General features: G+C 37.2%; 1 long non-coding RNA gene across 2 annotated transcripts in view; it reads left to right on the top strand.

The window, feature by feature from the left end:
- LOC138064749 (uncharacterized) overlaps positions 1 to 14,895 on the top strand; it is a 120,876-nt gene that overhangs the window by 48,005 nt on the left and 57,976 nt on the right. The gene's annotated exons all lie outside the window — the stretch shown is intronic.

Here is a 14,895-nt window from a genome sequence, read left to right on the forward strand (position 1 = left end):
AGAGCTCCAGAGGCATTCCAGTCTTTGATGTGCAGGAGTAATTTAAAAGTGATCTAACGGTGACTGGGGTAAAAATGGTGGTAACACTTAAATTCACTGAAGGCTGTGGGCAAACAAACATATTTCCCATACCTTTTGCAAGCTCAGAAAGTACTGTGGAAGAAATCTACAAGGCAGACCTTGCAGAAGTCTACAGAGCAGAGGTGGAACAGCAACCCAGAGTGTTTCAGGTCTTAATATCTCTTTTACAGTTCTAATTTGCCTTTAGTCTGTCCTCAGGCTGGAATCTGGATGTAGCGGCACTGCCCAAGAAGCCTGCCTGTATGCCCAGGGATTACATATGTTTCATGGGCAGCATGCCCGTCGTCTCTGCACACTCACTGGAAAAGTCTAGGCAGAATAGGAAGGAGACAAGGAGAACTGTGGCTGGAGAGGCAGTGGAATTCAATTATATGTTTGCTGTAGACCCAAACTCCTCATACAAACTGGCCTGACAATTTTAGCTTTAATCATCCCTGTCTGAACTCTCAGTGATATTAAAGATGGGTTACTCCCATCCCTGTTCCTTGTCATATTGTGGGCAAGCATCACTAAATCAGGTATCAAGATGCAGACCTTTCAGAAAACCCAAACACGGAGTGAACAGTTTTTTCCAGTCCTTGAAAGTACATAGGATTGATCTGTTTGCTGTACAATCCCCAAGCCCCAGGCTAGGGATAAAATTTCTTAGAAGAGAGGCAAACTAAATCAATTTTCTTCTGTTACTGGGGTAAAGTTGGTCAATAGCTGATATTTCAAAGTACCTCCATCAACAATTTATGAGATTTATTCAGTTTATGCGAAAGAGCACTCCATAATCATCAGTACACAGTGATGGCCCAACAGGGTGTTGCTAACTGGATATCATTTAATAAAAGTTTTTCAAGTGCTCAGCATGCTTTCATCAGAGGGTGATTTTTGTTTTTATCCTTGTTTTGTATGAACATTAGGAGGTAATCAAGAAGTTATAAAAGTTGATGATTTATGAAGCTTTTGAAGAGGTGGGTGCAACTGTAGGGTGGATATAATGCTCATATTGATCACACTGTTTGTAAAAGCATGATAAGACTGTTGACTAAAAGTATGAATAAAATGAATTTTATGACAGGCTGTTAAATAGAGATTCAGTATCATTTTCATAACCTGGTTTTGGTTAATGGTGTTCTTGGTCAACATGGGGCTTTATAAAGTTGTTAGGGGCTCAGGCCTCACCAGGATTACCAAGTCAAGTGCATAATTCTATGTGTTTTCAGAATTAAGAATGTAGTTACAGTTATGGTATCACTCCTACACCAGCTCTTCAATTTCTTGCATTGCCAGCAGTATTCTTGTCTCTTATGCCATCTTCCTCTTCCTACTGGCTTTGAAATTTTTGTTCCAGGTTTGTGAGCTCACCCCAATCTGCTCCTTGGATATCTCAGTCTCTTCTTGCCTAATAATTATTTATACAGTTCCTCTGCTTTTTATTCCTTTTCCTTTTCGCACCGTGTCCTGAGATTACTTTGATTATTACCTTTATTGTTTCAGTTTTGAAAGCACAAGGGAAGACAAACTCATGACTTATCTTTTTGCATATGTGTTCCTGTACCCTTCAGTTCCCATCATGCTGCATTATCTGCCATTTACAAAGAATTCTCTTAAATTCTTTTTAAAATTTCATAAGTATATCAAATTCAGTCCCTCTTTTTAGCTCTTTTCTCTCTCACTATTACGTTCTTTCATTCCTAGCTACACTCAGTCCTGAAGTGAGTTTTCAACACTTATTTTTCTTTTTCTGATAAAACATCATCAAAGAAAAGAAAGAAATCTTAGCCAAATCTTGGTTTACCATTTTGATACATTTTACCTTTCCTTCTTCTTCCTCTAACTGTTGTCATTGTGTATCCCTGCATGCAGTTGAAAAGCTTGTATCTTCATCTCAGTACACTTTCAATCTGCTAGTTGCTACCTGATTAGGTGAATGCAACCCCTGAGTTCTGAAAACAATCTAGTGCTAGCTTTTAGGACTGAGCAACTTTCCTCTCTTTTTTTTTGTGTGCAGGTTTTTGTTTGTTTGTTTTTCTGATATTGGTACTGACCATCTCTTTACTGGTACATTTATTCCCAACAGTGTTTATATAATAAGAATTTTTCAGATAAAAATATTGATTCACATACTTTTGGAATGAGATTTGATTTCTTTGGCTCATTTATTTTATGTAAATATCTAATATGTTATGTAGCCTTGATATGAGAGTGTCCACTACTCTTAAGAGAAAATTGCGAAATCCATTCTATAGTAATGTAGAACCATATTTTCAAAATAGAGAATGGTGGGTATGTCACTAAAAACACTTGTCAGGTCTGAGGGCATCTGAGAATACAGGTCTGCATTTGCAGGTGAATGTATGAAGCCTCACAGTTCAGATCTCTGCAGTATATGTTCTGCCTTCCTCTTGAAAAATGAGTCCTGTTGAATCTAATCTGCACAAACTACATCTGATGTTGCCAGATCATTTTTCCTCTTTCCCATATAAATAAATGGAATAAAAATCACCAGAATAAGATTGTCAGTATTGTAAGACCAATCTGGAAAATGACTCATTTTCTCATTTGAAGTTAGACTAGATATTCTGATACTCTTCCGTCATTTTCTTCTGGTACAGAACAAAATTTACTGTTACGGTTTTTTTTTTTTAAACTTCAGAGACATTTTAGAAGCAGAGGTTCACTGATGTCAGTTACCGTTTTCCTGTTCATTACAGTAGCTAAGGGAACTCTCTAAGAGCAAAATCACTCAAGGGACACAGCACAGTTGTTGGAAGTTTTTTCAAATTAATTTAGAAAATATCTCCAAAGGTAGAAGTTTCATATTGTTCATACTGCCAAAGATATCAAGGCTTCTATGACAAAATCTTAGTAAGTCTAGAAGTGCCTTCATGGCTGTAGTTTTCATTTCTCTTTAAAATGTGGTTTGATACCTCTTGAGTGTCTCTGAAGCTGGGAAGTTCTAGGACATATTAAAGAACTTCCAAACCAGCAAGGGCAAATCTATCTCTATTCAAAGATCTGCTTCCAAAAAAACACAAAAGACCAAATTTGAGTTTTGAAATTTAACTGCTAAAGACAGTAGATATTTTCGGGTTTGTTATGGCACAGGGATGTAAGGTCAGTCTGAGCACAAGGCAATTCAAAATTAAAAAACGTATGAGTTAGGTTTTGTGCAGTACTTACAGTGAAAGGCTTGCAAGACAAAGAAGAGTGTGTTGTAGAAATTAGAATAAAATTATGAACTAAAGAAAAGAAAAATAAACAAAGAATTTTTGAAAAAAGTGACCTAACATGACCTCACTTAATGTTCACAGATGTTCACAGATGTGAACATTAAGTGACTGTATTTATGGACATTAGAAAGTATGTGGTTCCTTGGAAACCTATATGAGCAATATTGAACAATATTGGAGTTCTCATGTTTTTATTCATAGTGACATGAATGGTAACAACATTCATAAGCCTAATTACTGAAAAAAAACAGGAGCGAAGATGATTGCATTCTTAGATATTTATTTTTGTCATAACAATTAACTAAACTATCTTTTGTAAATCAACTAGCCTGCTGAATCATTTATTTGGCCTGAAACCTTTAAAGACAGGCTTTCTATTACAGGTTATTATCAGAGAGTTGCATCATGTTCTCCTCCTAAAGGTCCTTATTTTCACTTGAACAGACATGAGAAAAATCTTTTGTGGTGTGTTAGACAATGAAAATCAGCAAAAACTTTTCTATGTTATGTGCTGGATACTGATCTTTTTTAGCCTGGATTCCCCCATGATATAAATCAAAACAGCTCTGTTGAAGTCAGTGGAGCAAATCAATCAATACTGGCTAAGGATTTTGTGCCCAGTCAGTGTTTTGATGGGGAGACAGAAAAGGGACACTTTTCACTGTAATGTACTGAAAAACATCATATGTCTTACTGGGTCAAGCTAAAATCACTGCCTCTTGGCTAAGCAAAAAATTCATGCAGTTTTAAGTACAAACAATAGAGCCTTTGAACTAAAGATGTGCAGGCATGAAACTGTTTATTTATAGGGAAAAATGACCCACTTCTCTAGGAACATGACCCAATTTAATCTGCTAGAAAAAAAAAGGAAAAGCTATTTGACCTACATTTTCTGAAGCAAAAGGTGTGTGGCAAACAGGGAACTGCCCATGGAGTTTATGAGACAGCATCATTTACAGGTCACTTGCTCCATGAGTCAGTTAGGATTTTGTTTCTTTTAATAGGCTGTGATTAGAAACATTACCTGAAGAACTTCTGCAGAGCTTTGATCCATCTTGTCACTCCTTAGCAGCTGTCTCAGAGAAGCAAGTGCATTGTAAACATCAGTATCACTTATGTAGACTCAGAGTCTCAGGACAGGCTAGCATAACATTTGGTGATAGTAAAGTACTTTTCTCAGACAGATGCGCAGAGATGGGAGATCATTGATTGTCAGATCTGAGATAATTTAGTTAAAGCTGAGTTAATCTCAGTAAGGTTGTCCCAAAAGCTCAGCCTACAATACCACTGCCTTTACAAATGCGCACAAAAAATATAATCTGATTAGTTTGGATGCTTGGAATGGTGGAAATTTTATATGTTTATTTGCTCTAAAGAAATTCATGCCCCCTTTGTCCATTTAGGAATCTTGAGAACAGATCTCCTATGACTTTGGCCGATTTCTTGTTCTCTACACGTCCATCAGTTTACTGAATCATCAGAGGCAGCCAAAATAGTCACTACAGAAGTATTTATTCATAATATTCCAATGACAACTCTTTCCATGCACTCTCCTCAATGTGAATACCAATGCCGCATTTTTAGAGAATTGTATGAGTGGAGTATAGTCTTCAAATCACGGGGGCTGTTTGTTGAAAGCGCAGACATTTCCTTTACTCTCCTCAAGTAACTCAAAAGCTGGAAAAAGAATGCTAGATAGGTGTTTCTTCCTTTTGTCTACAGAACTGCAAAAGCCAAATGAATCATAGCTGCTTCCTAATCTTTTGTGGAAGGCCCATAGTAGCTGCATGTTGCAGAACGGCAACAGGTTTTCACTTGGCACAAGTTTTAGTTTTCTCTTCTTTATTTAACAGAGATTACACTATGATGTGGTTCATTCAGGCACTGAACATAACTTCACATAAATGTATAATTGCAGTTATGTGGCATGCACAGGACAGGGGTCTGGGCTGGCCTTTCCAACTACCCCTCTTCAGGTCTTAGCTTTATCTGGACTATAAAACACTGACGAAAGTCATACCAGTCTTGAGCAATTTGTGAACAAGTATCCAGCTCTTTAAAAACGAGTAGAATTGGCAGAACTAGATATCAGTTCTCAGACACAAAAATGGAGCATGCAACAAAATTCTCCCAGCCTAGGTGTATACATGACACAAATAAAAAGGAGTCATGAATATCATGGTATCAAATTCCCTTTTTCCATTTGCAAAGATTTTCAGATACAAAATATCTTTCAGTATCCGTCCAACCTGTCTAACTGAAATTTTTGCACATTCTGATGTGATAATTATCTAGCGATAGCAGTTTTAACAGTGATTCTCAACAGGCAAATAGTTAATAACAGAACGAGGTTTTTTCAGGATCTGTACTGAATACAAGTTAGTAGTCTTTGCATTCAGGGTTTAACTGCCCTAAACTAAGGAAACCTCTCCAACTTATGATTGGAATTATTTGCTTGTTTTCTTCACAATGTACATCTTCAAGTTCTCCACTTTCATGTTTGCCCTTGTACTAAGTGTGTTGCTAAGCATTACTCGTATGTCACAATGACAGATTTACAGCCTTGATTACCCGTAGCTTTCCTAGTCATCAACAGTGTGCATTTGAATATGAACCTTTCACAACAGACTCATCTTATTTACAGACAGCATGTGGCTTGCCATGGCCTTTTTAATCTAATGCAGGAATTTAACATTAGAAATCGAAGCTAATTAAGTAAAGATAAGAGCACTGCCTGTTGTTATACAACTGGAAATAAATAACTGAGATTGGTGACTGAGTTATTTAGTCAATGTATTACTGCTAAAAATGTGTTTGGTATTTCCACTGACAAGCACTACAGAAAAAAATAGCCTTGTACTCTTAGAAAAGTTTCCTATTCAAGAAGGATTGTCAGAAGCTCCCGTCTTCAAGGTCTCCTGCAGTTCTATCCTACCCTCTTCTTCCCTCCCTCTCCCAGCACTTCTGCTCCAAGTGGTGCTGCCACTGTGGTTCACCTACCACCCTCACCATGTGCTACCTGGGATCCTCCAAAATGCCAAACAAACATCTGAGTTCAGGTCTGACCCCGACCCTCACAATTTATATAAAAACTTCCCAATCGTTAATTGGAGAAAAAGTACCTGGAATTTTTTCAACAACAGTTTGAAAAATTTTGCACGCTGCTGTTTCCAATGTCATTGGTACATGCAGAGAATATGCTCTCTCTCTCTTAGGATGCTGTTACCCTTTTCACTGACTTAGTAACTAGAAACTGTGAGTGAGGAACACTTGTGAGCATTCTTGAAACCAAGTATAATGGTACAACTCTCAATTTCCTTCCATATTAAGTTTATTTTAAATCAGAGTTCGTTCTTTCAAGACAGTAGATTTGTTTCTAATCACATACTTCCAGTAATTACATTTAAAAAATTAGAATTCTGGCAGTTATTTAAAATATAGTTATTGAAAAATTATTATGAAAAGGTATTCTGATTTTTTCTTCAAAGAATAACTGTGGCCAGTGTAGTATTTGTCAATAAAAAGCTTACACTCATGTTATTTTTGTAATACAATATTTCTTATATTTATTAGCAGATGAATTCTCCCCAAATCCTGCTTTGCAGAATGCAACTTTATAAGTGAAGCAGAGAAGGTTGTTTTCATTTAAGGGAAAAAACTGATTTATGCACATACTAGGTGCTTCTGGAATGGTGTTTGCAGATTCAAATCTTACAGTGCTGCACAATTTGTTATAGAGCTGTGATTCAGCCCTTGGCTTGGCAGTAAGGGGTGAAAAAAATACTGAAAAAAAGGAGATCTTCCCCTCGTATATGCAAAAAACTTAAAATAAATTAACATTTACCATGTTTTCCAAATTACCTTCTTACAGGATCTAGTAATCTCTTTAATAGACATAACAGCATGACTATTTAATAGCATTTATTTTCCATTGTTACTTTTGTGACTTATTTTTGGCCAAATCCTGGTTCCAGGCCAGGGCCTAAATAATTGACAGTTCTCATCAGTGCTTAGTGTGGAGGAAGTGCAGTTGCTTCCCAGGTTGCCATCTGGGAAGAGAAATGCTGTAGAAATTGCAGTAAGTCTTGCGGCCTATATGTTGTCCAATCTGTTTCAGGCATTTTGCCCTTCTTTCTTTTGAATGAAGCCACTGTCTCCATTCCTCTACTGAAAATAATCATCTGTTTTTTGCTGGTGAGTTCAATTATGCAAATTTCATCCTGTACTTCTTTTGGGACTGCAGCCTCTCTGAGCATCTAATCATCAACATCATTCTGCAAAAGCTCCTTCTTTTCTATGCAGAGGATTGCCACCACTAAAATGAGGTGTCTATTCACTCACACATAGTGTATCCACACATAACAACTCTAAATCAAGAGGTCTATCCATCACACAGTCCATCCCTGACTCTTCATCAATGATGCAGCCGTTCACCCCAAATTCAGCTTGTTCCCAGGTCATTTGCCTGAAGTACTCCTTCCAGCACCTGGCTATCTTTATTTCAGAGCGTTATCCCAAGCTTTTCCTCTCCAAAATTATTTTTGCCAAATCTTGTTTCCAGGACAGAGCCTAAATAATCAACAGTTCTGACCATTGTTTAGTGGAGAGGAAATGGAATCCTTTCCCCAGTTTCTATTTGGGAAGGGAGGTGCTATTTATTGGCCCAAATAATTTCGTCAGTCATTCGATGACCTTACCAGTAAGATCTTGCTCCCCAGATTTCCCTCTCAGGGAGAAAACCCTTTTCATTTTAGTTGTCTTCCTCCTTTCTAGTCAACAGTGCTGTCATGCTACAGTTCTTTTTGCATTTGGCAGGTCTCCCAGAATACTGGACTGAAAGGGAAAGAAACCGCACTGATTCTGTGGTTTGCAGAATAGACCAAGACTCCCTATCACATATTTCATGCAGCTGTGCTTTCTTGGCCATCTCTCTCACTTCCCCAGCTAAATCCCAGTCTTTTTTCTCCATTAGCACATATGGATTTATAAGATGATCAGGTCAATGACTCATTGTACGCACTTGTTAGAGTGGATTATTTGGAGGTGCTTTACACCGATGTGGTCTGGCTCAGTTTGGGTGCGTTGGAATGCAGAATTACTTTTCTTGCTGTTGGAAAGAATATATACTTTATTTTATGCTTTCTTAAATATTAGCAGGCTACTTTTCATGCTAAAATGCAGTTTACAGTCATCTGGTTTGAACTAATTTATCAGTATACAAATTGCATACATCACTATTAAATCACTTTTAAATATGTTCACTCTTAATAAACCTATGCTTTCCTCATGGCTCGGAAAAGAAGATTATGCAAATATGGATTTGGTCTGTATGAGTGTATATGTGTATATGTTGATCTATATGTGTGTACAGACAAAATATTGATGTTTTCATATTTAATTTTTTCAAAATGTTGAATTCTGAGGACTCACTACCAACCTTTGCCATAAAAATTATAAAAACTCTTAAAACACTATTAGAATATGTATCAAATAAAGAAATGATGTACACAGGCGCGGGCGCACACACACACACACACACACACACACACACACACATGCACACACACAGCACACACACAATAAATAAATAAATTTTAAATGGATAACCCAAGTTTTATTTGTATCATGCCGCCCAAGGGGGAAAAAAGAGAGGCTGTCAAATCCGTCTATTTAAATTGCAGTAATTTCACAGTTCTTAATAGATTTTGGGAGAAAATGAGACGTTTTAGTATCATTAGCATCCACCGGTAAAGGTTTGGTTTCCATACTCTTTTAGAAAAAAAAAATAGAGGTTATAAGCCCACGTTTCTGATGAAAGAGGTGTATATATTATTGCAGGTTAATGAAGTGTAGCTTTGGGTTTGTAGGTATATGTTCCTGCGATGCTCCCTTCCTTTTTGTCATCATCACCCTGCTTGCACAAAGGAGTGTTTACAACCCTATAATACACGTTTGGATGTGCACAGAGGATATTAAGGAGCCTATAGTGCTGTAAATTCTCACAGTTGACTGCTGCTGTATCTTTCCTAATTCTATAGAAATTAGGTATCCTCTTTACAATAATTATAAACATGTGAAATCAGAAAGTTTGGAAATTAAAAGTCAGATCACACCAACTTTTACACATTGAGAAACTGTTAGTGTGACTTAGTGTCACAGGCTTTTATACCCAGAATGAAATGGCACTCCCTGTCCAGATGGCTGCCCCCATCTCTTCCCTATCTTCCAGTCTCTGTTGTGTGCAGGTGTCAGTCCAATTACATTTCCTGACACCTGATAGCTTAGCTTAGCTGTGGTTTCTAGATCACTGATTTTCCAATGGATCCAGCAAAAATGGTAGAGAAGTGAATGCAGCAATTCTAATTATAACCAAAGTTTGCATTCTGGGTGTAAGGAGCTTCCACTTTTGGTCTGAATAGAGCTGCTTTAAGAGAAACAGGAAAACAAAGAGTAAAATATTAGAGTTTCTAAGAGAGAAGGTGTGGCAGCGGTTCCTTCGGGACTATGGAGAATGGACTCTCCCTCAGAGAATAGCAGCAGTTTCTGCAGAGGTGGGTAAAAATGCAGGGAAAAAAGAAGGAATCTCTGCACTGCAACTCTGATGTCTGGAGTTGTGCAACTAGAACAAGCTTGTCAGGTTCATACCATTTTCAGTCCCTGGCATTGAGACACGCTGCCAGAATTAACTGAGGTTTGTGCACAGCTAGTCACCCATCCTGAATTTATCTTGAAAAACCGGTAAGAGGTTGCATCTGGGTGAAAGATGGCCTATCTAGTTTGGCTGACTACTTTTCTGCCTGTTCCATTGGTTAGTGTGGTCAGTTCACCCCATGCCTTTTCCTGGCCTATGTTATGGTCATGGATATCTTGCTGTATCACTGCAAGGCCTATATTTTTGTAAATGCTAAAATTCACTTCAGCATGTGGCTTTTTTATACTTCATCTTGAGGTTGTGATATGGCAGCACCCTGACACTGAAGAAAAAGATGGAGTGAAAATGAAAGGGTATTTCAGCACACAAATATTTACAGCAAAGCCACACATTATTACTTAGTTTGGGCTTTTCTAACACTGTGGTATGTAAGGAAGGCATCCTTCTTCAGATTCAGGCTGCCATTTCTGTGTGACTGTGATCTGATATGAGTATGTGGGAGTGTAATGCAAAGTGTGGATGAACTTTTCTTGGCTACCTTGCTGCTTAAGAGTTTCTTTCATCACAAAACTTCAAATTAAGGTTTAGTTCATAAATGCCTCACTAATGTCTAGTAAATGGTTATTGGATCTAGCTGCATGTGTTAATAACTTATGAAGTATAATACATCCATGATACATTTTTAATAGGTAAAACATTATTACAGCAGAAAGAAAACAAGTATCTTACCTTTATTTATAATATGATAGCTTACAAGAGTTGAGAAGAAGTCCTTCTTTCATCATGTAATTATCTGTGTACGTTGGAAGGGTGAACGGGGATTTGATTTCCACTGAAATCTTAGGTACTGGCATCTACTGGAAATATGATGATGACTAGATGAAGAAGCAGTCTATGCTAGGACAGAAATGCCAATTATTCATATATCTTAAGACCCGAAAGGGCCTATTATGATAATTTAGTCTGACCTTCTGTATAGCATATGGCTTATAATTTCACACAGAAATTCTTGTTCTGAGCTCCTAACACATTCCTGCGCATTAATGGAATAGTTTTAATAAACCAAATCCTGGAATCTTATTTTGGCACAGAAAAGAAAGTGAGAGTCAATAGAAGGTACAAATACCTCAGTCCTTTCCCTGTCCAACTGAAATCAGTGATAACTTCACTTTAATACGTATCAGAAGTCAGCAAGTGATTTCAGAGCACAACCCTGTATTAATATTCTGAAATCCTGAGGAATGTAGAAAGTATATGCCAAGTTTAAATGTTGTAATTTGTTTTAAATTGATGGAGAGCATTGTAAAATATTACAGCTTAGACTACCTGTAAGTGGTTCATTAACATTCCTTGATTTTATTTCTCTAGAAATATCACGTCTACCGCCTTGGAGACAGTTACAGCATACCTGTTTTACTCTTAGTGTGCTGCTTCTACTCTGAATTTGTGCTTCTATTTTGGCATTGCTTGTCTGTGCCAGAGAAGGTCTTTTAGTGCACACAGTGCCACCGGCCTGCGACGCTGAGAGCCGCTTCGGCTTATCTGCAGGGTAATTCAGATCTTCCTAAGCCTGAAGTTCTCCATGGTTTCTCTTCACTTACTGCTGTCACTGGCTTATTTCTCACCTCAATTATCTGACTTATGTTCATGCAGTTGAGCCTGAACAAACTTTCATACTAAAGATGGGTTTTTTTCTGTTTCCCTTTCCAGTTTTCATCTTCTTGGTTCTTTTTTCTTCTTTAGGGGCAGGGAAATGGAGAAAGAGAAGGCAATTTGCAGTACAGTTTTGTGATGTGGGCAGATGAACAACTTTTTACTGCAGCACTATTTTTGCTGTTGAGCAGTGGATATGTGTACCTTAACTATTCCTGCAGCAGCGAAAGAACAAGAAAGATAGTTGTTGTTTGTATTCCTCTCTCTCTTTTACTTTCTATCACTGTATCGCAGTCGTATCTTCAATTTAGAAGAGCTAAGTTCATCAAAAGCGTTATCAAGTACATTCAGTATGCTGTTTGGCTTTTAAATCTTTTTAGGTGTCAAGATGAACAAATAGAAGATTGTTGTGGCTAAAAGAAATTGAGCTGTAAATTTTCTGTTGTGTATGTTTGTTCTGGGCTGAATCAATTGGTGTGATTGTGACTGAGGCTTGTGATAAAAAAAACACTACAAAATACAATCCTCAGATGGGCCTGTGAATTCAATTGGAGAAAGTGTGATTAGAGTCTTAACTTTACAAAACTCATTAACAATAGCAATAGAAAACCTTTATACAAAGGGAAGATCGATCATTTATGGTTGCTCATGATAATACCCTTATTTGTATTCTAAGTTCAGCTCTGTCCTGATACTTTGTAAATTACATATTAAATATAAAAAATAAATCAGCAAGGAATATTGTATACTTTCTAGGAATTTTTAACAATGCCTAGAAGTTTGGTTTCCAAAACTTGATTTCTAAAACTTATAGAAAAAGCAATATACATTATTTTAGCTAGATCAGTAGCACCAAACCTTGGTGAAAGCAGACACCAGGAAGACCTGCATTTTTTTTTTTAATCTGGTGATGGAGGAGGCCAAGTGCTCCAAAATTCCATACTTTATGACTATGCTTCTAACCTTATTTCAGTCTAGTTTTTAAATATTTTGCAGTCTTTATTGCAATGATAACATATGAAGAAGGTATAAAAAGACCAGACTGTCAGTGTAGGTGTATCAGGCCAACAATGCTCAACATCTCTGAAGGACTTTGTCCATAAATAGTTGTGCGTTTATTTCTGTACCCATGGTATTTAGAATGAATATGGGGGAAAAAAATGAAAATCTAATTTTTTTCCATCTATCTTAGTATTTATTTTTTCTATGTGTTATTTAGCTTAGAAAGTAGACCCAAGATCTTGATTATTTCTCCTTTCACTTTAGAGTCATTTTCATTCATATTTCTCAAGTGTTTGCATTTTGTATATGTTCAGATGTTGGCGTGTCAAAGAAATGCACACATCCCTTTTTTTGCACTGATTACTTTTTATTTTAGCAATATGAAAAAAAATCTCAGTATATTCATAGTATGCCATTTTGTTCAAAATTCATACAGAGCTGTATTAATTTGTACATAGCTGTATTAACATGTCTTGTCACCCTCAGAGTAGATGAAGAGATCTCAGAAATATTCTGACCATATCACCTGAGCTGCTAATGCCATAATAAAATACAAATTTAAAAAGGAAGTATGTATGGGTTTTATTTCAATTTATTTTCTTACTTCTTGGGTAGCCATCACAGAAACTACACAAGCTAACCTGAGGAATGAGTTAGGATTTAATCTACTGCGTCATTAGTTCCTAACTCCTCTACTGTGGTGAAACATAGCTATGTCTCAGATGCACAAGTTCAGTCTGTGTCTGAGTTTTATCCAAATTTGAGCAAAATTAAAGGGATATGTGACAGACTTGCATATAGCTTCACCACTGATGCTCCTCTTCTCTAGCATAAAAATTTGCAGGTGTGGATGTGCCAGGAGTCATCCTGGCAGGTGACTCTGGCCAGGATCTAAGCAAACCTACTGATAGGACAGTAGAGCTATAACTATATTTTTAGGTGATGGAATATTTCAGGAATTCTGCCTGTCCACTGTCTTAGAAACTGGAGTGCTCTTTGAAGCAAGGATACTCATCTTACAGGCTGAGGTCCTCAGGCACCTTGCTAGAGGAATTAATCTGATCTACCATCTACTTCCAAAGGACTTTTTCCACGAAGACGTTGAGCTCTGATGTAGGACATGCAGCAGATAGCAGTGGCACCAACCTTCTCCTGATCACTGTCTGTCCTGGATCATCTCTCCCTCCCTTTGTATTGTTATACATGCACAGAGCCAATGAAATGCTTATGAATTGTGCCATCACTCACTGAAGAGACTAAATTCCTTTGACTACACTGAATTTGCACAAGCAGGCACAGAAGTGGAGGCATATGTGTAATCATGAGAAAAGGACTTGGGAATAAGTCCCAGAAGGACAAGTGTGTGCCATTGATCTCCATTACCGTATAATTACATTGCAGTTTCACTGTGGTTCTATTATTATTTTTAGATATTTACCTTGTCAGTGATTCACATAACCATAAGGATGAAATAAACCCCAATTGTAATTTCTCTTTCCACCTAACAATTAACAGAAACAGGTTTCCCAGAGAGGATGTAGAATCTTCTTCCTTGGAGATATTCAAAAGCTGTCTGGACATATTCCTGGGTAATACGCTCTAGGTGACGCTGCTTGAACAAGGGGGTTGGACTAGATGATCTCCAGAGGTCCTTTCCAACCTCAACCATTCTGTGATTCTCTGATTCTGTGAATTAATATACAGGTATTTTGACATTCTGGTGCATTAGCTACATGATAACATAGCTATTTTTTTTCTCAGTTGCTATTTCTGATATAACAAACTGCCAAGTAGTGCAGTCACAGACTTTGTGTCTGGATTTATTTATTTCCTCATCAGTCCAGGTTCTTACTTTATGTACTTTAATTTGTTTTGTAGTTAGCTGGGTCTCTAAACATATATAAACAACATGCAAAATAAGAAGTCAGAATTCTGCCTTAGTCTTTGTTGCTTGTTCAGAAGAGAATGAAATGAGAAAATGACAATTTGTAAAACTGTAGCCTCTTTCTGGATTTAACTCAGAAGCATGTTGAAACAGGATGTAGCAACTATTTAGAACTATAAATAAGAAGGCTAATTCCCAGTAGTTCTTACATCCTAATTCCTCGGCAATTAGTGTGTATTATGAAATGTATTTAGTTAAAAGGAACAAAACCCAACCTCTAGCCAAACCCTCCTCTAGCAAAAGAGAAGAAGCACCTAAAAATTAACCTTTAAAAAAAGAAGCAGGTTTAGGATTCAGATACCATTAGGCTAATGCTTTCACGGAAACAGAATTATGAGCCA

This window comes from Struthio camelus, chromosome Z (assembly GCF_040807025.1).
Source record: "Struthio camelus isolate bStrCam1 chromosome Z, bStrCam1.hap1, whole genome shotgun sequence".
Lineage (NCBI taxonomy): Eukaryota > Metazoa > Chordata > Aves > Struthioniformes > Struthionidae > Struthio > Struthio camelus.